This window comes from Elaeis guineensis, chromosome 1 (assembly GCF_000442705.2).
Source record: "Elaeis guineensis isolate ETL-2024a chromosome 1, EG11, whole genome shotgun sequence".
In the NCBI taxonomy this organism is placed as follows: Eukaryota; Viridiplantae; Streptophyta; class Magnoliopsida; order Arecales; family Arecaceae; genus Elaeis; species Elaeis guineensis.
Window position 1 is genome coordinate 180,520,951 of NC_025993.2, and position 6,885 is coordinate 180,527,835.

A 6,885-nucleotide genomic window follows, 5' to 3' on the forward strand; every position below is an offset into this window, starting at 1 on the left:
CACCAGAGCCGCCTTAGAAACCCAGAACCCCAATAGCGGCAATCTCCAAGTCCTCAATCAAGCCACGACTCAACCTCCGATCGGTGATCCCCCAGCAGTCAGGAGCCTATACAGCTCGAGATGTCAATGTCGAGCAGTATCTCCGAGACTTGAATCGGTGGATCGAGGCAATCTGCCATCAAGAACCAGCACTGTATGATGGGTTTAGCAATGACCCACCTTTCGACTCTCAGTTCATAGAGGAGCCCCTACCTCGTCATTTCAAGGTTCCGTAACTAGAGAGCTACGAAAGGATGGCGGATCCCATCGATTATTTGGAGAGCTTCAAGGCAGTGATGCTCCTTCAAGGAGTAACTGATGCAATCCTGTGTCGAGCATTTCTCTCCATCCTAAAGGGGGTGGTTAGACACTAGTATTCTAGTTTGAAGCCAACTTCAATCCACTCCTTCAAACAACTGAGCTGATCTTTTGTTGGCTATTTTATCAGTAGCTGACGGCAGCAGAAGCGATCAGACTACCTTCACACCATCAAGTAAAGGGAGGGAGAGACCATCCGATCATTTGTCAGCCACTTTAATGTGGCTGCACTTGAGGTTCGCGATCTGGACCAGTCGGTCGTGATGTCTGCAATGATGAGCGGAGTGCAAAAGAATGACTTAAAGAGTCACTAGTGAAGACTTATCCTTGAAACTTTCTCAACATGCTGGCTAGGACAAAGAAATACGTTTGCATAGAAGAGGCCTTCACGGAGGATGAGGCCCCCACTAGATCCCTTATGGGGAGAGGAAGAGAGATGCTGAACAAGGAGCGCTCGCTTGTGAAGGAGGAGAAGACGCACCGGTGCTCACGATCGCCCACTTGCTGCTAGAAGGATGGAGCCCCACGTAACCATCAGTCCAAAAGCCCTTAGAGGAGGAATCGGTGCACCCCATCACCGTCGATGAAGTACAACAATTACATCCTACTAAATGCACCAAGGACTCAGGTGCTTATGGAGAATGGAGATCGGAAGGTAGCTCCCAAGGCAAAGAGGCTGCGAACGTATCTGACTCGGAGGGACCCAAACAAGTATTGTCCGTATCATCGAGATCACGATCACGATGCGGATGACTATATTCAGCTCTGGAAAAAATTGAGGACCTTATCAGGTGTGGCCGCCTCAATCGATCCATCTGACGTCGGAGGGAGCAACAGGAAGACCGACAGAGATTGCCCCAGCCAGCAGGACAATCGCGGGTTGAGCAGCAAAAAGATCGACCCTCGATCAGCATCATCAACACCATCGCTAGGAGATAAAGCAGCAGCAGGGTCGACGGAGAAGGGGAAGCAGCGAAGAGGAGGTAGATTGAAGAACTCATAACCTTCATTGAGGAAGATGCCCAAGGAGTTTAGTTTTCACACAACAATGCGGTGGTTGTAACCCTTAATATTGAAAACTATGATGTACGCCGCATCTTGATAGATAATGAAAGTTCTGCCAACATTTTATTTTATGATACTTTTGTAAAAATGGGATTGTCTGCTGATCGGTTGGGAAGAATAGACTCCCCATTCATCGGATTTATCGGAGACACCATCCCGGTAGGAGTCATTACCTTGTCGGTACAAGCTGATCGTTTTCCTCTTCAATCCATTGCCTAGGTCGACTTCTTGATTGTCTGAGCACCTTCAGCATATAATGCAATTCTCGGATGACCAGACCTTAACGCACTTTGAGCTGTAGTGTCCACCTATCACTTGAAGATGAAGTTTCCAATGGCAGAGGGCATCGGAGAAGTCCGCGAAGATCAAGACTTGACGTGCTATTGCTACAACATCATCCTCCGAGGAGGTAAACCACCCAAGTCCTACCCCGTCAAAGGACTGGACACCTATGATGAGTTAGCTAAAGAGCATGGGACACCGGTCGAGGAGCTCATATCCATCCCCTTAGCGGATGGAAATTCAGAGCACACCGTCTAGATCGAATCAAGTTTGGATTAGGTAATGAGAGATCAGCTAACCTCCTTTTTGTAGGAGAACACGGATGTCTTCGCTTAGACGCCAGCTGATATGCCAGGGATTGATCCCTCGATAATGATGCACCGACTAAATGTGAACTTACGGCATTGTCCAATTAAGCTGAAGAAGCTGAGTTTTGCGTCCGAACTGCAGAGGATGATAACTGAGGAGGCAGACAAGTTACTCCAGACAGTCTTAATTAAGGAGACAACTTATCTCGAGTGGATTGCGAATGTGGTCATGGTAAAGAAGGCAAATAGACAATAACGCATCTGCATCTGCATCGACTTCACCGACCTGAATAAGGCCTGCCCAAAGGATAGCTATCCACTACCAAAGATTGATCAGCTGGTTGATGCCATGTCGGATCATGAGCTCCTCACTTTGATGGATGCCTTTTTCGATTACAATCAAATCTGGATGACATCTGAAGATGAAGAGAAAATAGTTTTTATTACTGATAGAGATCTTTTTTGTTATAGTGTCACGCCCTCTGGTTTGAAAAATGTAGATGTAACTTATCAGCATCTCGTGAACAAAAGATGGAGGGTAGACTAGTTAGTCCATCTGATGCTGCACGACATCTGAATTGCCTTAGAGGGGCGTGCTTCATTGAGAGTCAGGCAGGTGTATTAGGAGACAAATTGTTACGCTCTCAATTCAAGATTGCGAGTCAAAGATCATGACAACCACCACATGCTCATAAGAAACTCTCCTCATAAGCATGCAAGATATCTCATCACGATATCAATACATCACAACAGTATAAAACTCAAATAATTATTATTCAATTTTAATTTAAATAATTAAATCAAATATCTTACATCAAATAAGATTTTCACAAAAATAAATCTAAGTTTAATGAAGCTGATAGTGCCATGTCTCGTCTCTAAAAACTCTCCCAAAATTAATGCCCATGCTCGTAATCAATTATTTGAATTTAAAAAATAAAAGAAAGAAGTGATAAGCTTAATAGCCCAATGAGTAACGAATATCTCAACTAGACATTTCAGATATTTAATATTTAAAAATAATACTATGAATAAAATAACAATATATTTTATGCTAATTCAATACAAATCCAATCTTTTCAAATATTCATATATAATCATAAATTCAATTCAAATCAAAACATTCATAACTCAATAGCCTCGACTACGCCAATGTTTAACCTCCATTGACGGGGTCTACTGAACACCAACGCATAACCTCCACTGACAAAGTCTACTAAATACCAGCACACAATCCCCACTGACAGGATCCACTGAATACCAACGTATAATCTTCATTGTTAGGTATAAAATACCCACAGTCGAAGTCCTCAGCGGAATCGACTACATGACAACTCCGCCGGACTCCTACGGGAGCCGGGCTCCGCCGACAACTCTGACCTCAAGACAACTCCGCCCGGACTCCTACGGGAGCCGGGCTCCGCCGACAACTCCGACCTCAAGACAACTCCGCCCGGACTCCTACGGGAGTCGGGCTCCGCCGACAACTCCGACCTCAAGTGGACTCCGCCCGGACTCCTACGGGAGCCGGGCTCCGCCGCCGACATCGACTACAAGTAGACTCCGCCCGAACTCCTACGGGAGTCGGGCTCCGTCCTCAACATCAACCGCTGGTAAGCCTTGTCCGGACTCCTACGGGAGCCAGACTCCGCCTTTAACTTTAAATTGCAGGAAGACTCCGCCCGGACTCCTACGGGAGCCGGGCTTCATCCTCGACTCCAACGGTTGCAGACAGACTTTGTCCGGACTCCTACGGGAGCCGGATTCCGCCAACGACTTCAACAGCAGCTAGACTCCGCCCGAACTCCTACGGGAGTCGGGCTCCGTCCTTAACATCAACCGCTGGTAAGCCTTGTCCGGACTCCTACGGGAGCCGGACTCCGCCTTTAACTTTAAATTGCAGGAAGACTCTGCCCGGACTCCTACGAGAGCCGGGCTTCATCCTCGACCCCTACGGCTGCAAGATAGACTTCGTCCGGACTCCTACAGGAGCCGAACTCCGTCACCAGCCCCGGCCACTGCCGAGCTTCGGCCGATGGATCTACATTCCCAGGCTGTATCAACGGCCATGATTCTGCTCCACTCATTGCGGCAGACCCTACGTGACTCCATTATTCTCTGACAGGCTGTATCAACGGCCATGATTCTACTCCACTCATTGCGGCAGATCCTACGCGACTCTATTATTCTCTGACAGGCTGTATCAACGACCATGATTCTGCTCCACTGTCTGTAACAGATTCCACGTGGCGAGCTACGACGATAGCCACGACTCCGCTCCACTACTCTTCACAGTAATTTCTCTTGACTGTGGGCGGCCCACTACCTGGCGGTTACAAACGTCGCCATCGATCCACTACCTCCCCCGCCTATAAAAAGGGGGACCCAGATACGTTATTCTATAAGCTCATTTCTTATCTCAAAACTCTGCTAAATTCTCCGTTCGAGCACTCCATTCTTGTTGAGGCAGAGAACTGACTTGAGCGTCGGAGGGTCTTGCCGGAGCAACCCCACCTCCGGTTTAGACTTTCTTTGCAGGTCCCGACGGCGACCGCGGCTTCCCCAACTCCAGCTTCTCCGGTGCAAGCAGATTTTTGCACCAACAGGATTGGCGCTAGAGGAAGGGCTGAACCCTCGCAGTACCCTTGTTCTTAAAGGAGTGTTCAACGGAGCCGCCTCCGATCGTCTCTCCGACACCCACTCCTAATTTTCCCCGCGAGATCCACACTCGATGCCTCCGCACAAGGCATCCACACGACGGTCCACGGCCTCCGCGACCAGATCTCAGGCTCCGGCCTCCCCTCCTGCTTCCCAGCCTCCTCCTCCTCCTCCGGTGGCGGCGGTCGGCGCAGAGCAATTTGACTTGCTGGCACAGCAGGTCAGAGGCCTCATCGAAGCTGTGCAAGCAATGCAGCAGCAGCAACCACAGGCGTCGGCGCACCCGAAAGGGCATCTCCGGAATGTCAGAACCCGACGGCGGGGCGGGCCACCTGGGCCAGCCGCCCCGTCCTTCCTGGAAAAACAAATCCAAGAGTAGAGAGCCCTCAATCGGACCACGACTCCACCCCTGGAAGATCCCTGCCCCCGCTCTGCCAGAGGACCCTCGAGACTCGAAGTCGAGAGGATTTTCTGGACCGGAGGCTCCAGGAGATGAACCGGCGGATTGAAGAACTCCGCCACGCGCCCCCCGCTCATGGTGAGGATATTTGTACTGACCCTCCCTTCTCTCAAATGATCATGCAGGAACCGATCCCCTCAAACTTCAAGCTTCCCCAGTTCGAAAGCTACGACGGGACTTCGGACCCGGTTGATCATCTGGAGGCCTTCCGGACGATGATGCTGCTTCACGGTGCTCCTGATGCCATCTTATGCCGGGCTTTCCCGTCTACTTTGAAGGGAGCAGCGAGGAACTGGTACTCGGCTTTGAAGCCGGGTACCATCTTTTTCTTCGATCAAATGAGCCACCAATTTGTTGCCCATTTTGTCAGCAGCCGGCGCCCCCGGAAGGGTTCGAAGTCCCTCATCAACATCAAGCAGAGGGAAGGGGAGTCCATACGGGCCTACGTCAACCGCTTTAACATCGCGGCGTTGGAGGTCCGGAACTTGGACCAATCAGTTGCCATGGCCGCCCTGAAAGGTGGCCTTCAGAAGAATGATCTTTTGTTCTCCCTGGAGAAGAAGTACCCCAGGGATTTTGCCGATTTACTGGCTCGGGCTGAAGGATACGCCCGAGCGGAAGAAGCCTTCAAAATGAAGGACGAAGAGACAGCAAGGGAGCGGCGAGCGGGAGATTCGAGTAAGCCCGCAGTTGAGAAAAAGCCAAAGGAAGCCCGGCCGCGTTTCCGATCCCCTCCTGGACATAAGCGCGCCCATACTCCACCCCGGGCACGCAGGCAGAGAAGCCCGGACCGCGGGGTTCGACGGGGCTCCCCACCAGGGAGATTTTGCAACTACGCCCCCCTGAACGCCTCGAAGGCCCAGGTATTAATGGAGGTCAGGGAGCAGCTCCCTAGGCCGGAGAGGATGCGCACACACCCCGGGAAGCGCAACCCCAACAAGTTCTGCCTCTACCACCGCGACCACGGCCATGACACAGAGGAATGCATCCAGCTCCAGGACGAGATCGAGGAGCTCATTCGGCGAGGTCGACTCGATAAATTCATCCGCCGCAGGCCTGAGGGTAGAGGAGACCGGCCAAGAGCCCTCCCACAGCCTGAACCGCAGAGAAGGGAGGAGCAACCCGGGGACCGACCTCCCATCGGGACCATCGACTCCATCACCGGAGGGCCTCAAGGAGGAGCGAAAAAACTGTAAATGTATCACTTACGATTTCACCTTGAATCTACTTTCCTTTCTACCTAACGTGCCCTTCCCACCTGGCGTGGATTTATTATGACTGGATATGATCCCTCCAAAAACAAAGCCATGTCAGGAACAGGAGGAGAACCTCGTCCTGACATGAGCAAAGTCAAAGGCCCGGTTCTTTTAGACCGGATGGGGGAGAGGCCTTACAACGCCCTAATGTGCCCCCACAGCCATGTCAGGAACAGGAGGAGAACCTTGTCCTGACATGAGCAAAGTCAAAGGCCCGGTTCTTTTAGACCGGATGGGGGGAGAGGCCTTACAACGCCCTAATGTGCCCCCACAGCCATGTCAGAAACAGGAGGAGAACCTCGTCCTGACATGAGCAAAGTCGAAGGCCCGATTCTTTTAGACCGGATGGGGGGAGAGGCCTTACAACGCCCATATGTGCCCCCACAGCCCTGTTAGGGACAGGAGGAGAACCTCGCCCTAACTTGAGCAAAGTCGAAGGCCCGGTTCTTTTAGACCGGATGGGGGGAGAGGCCTTACAACGTCCATATACGCCCCCACA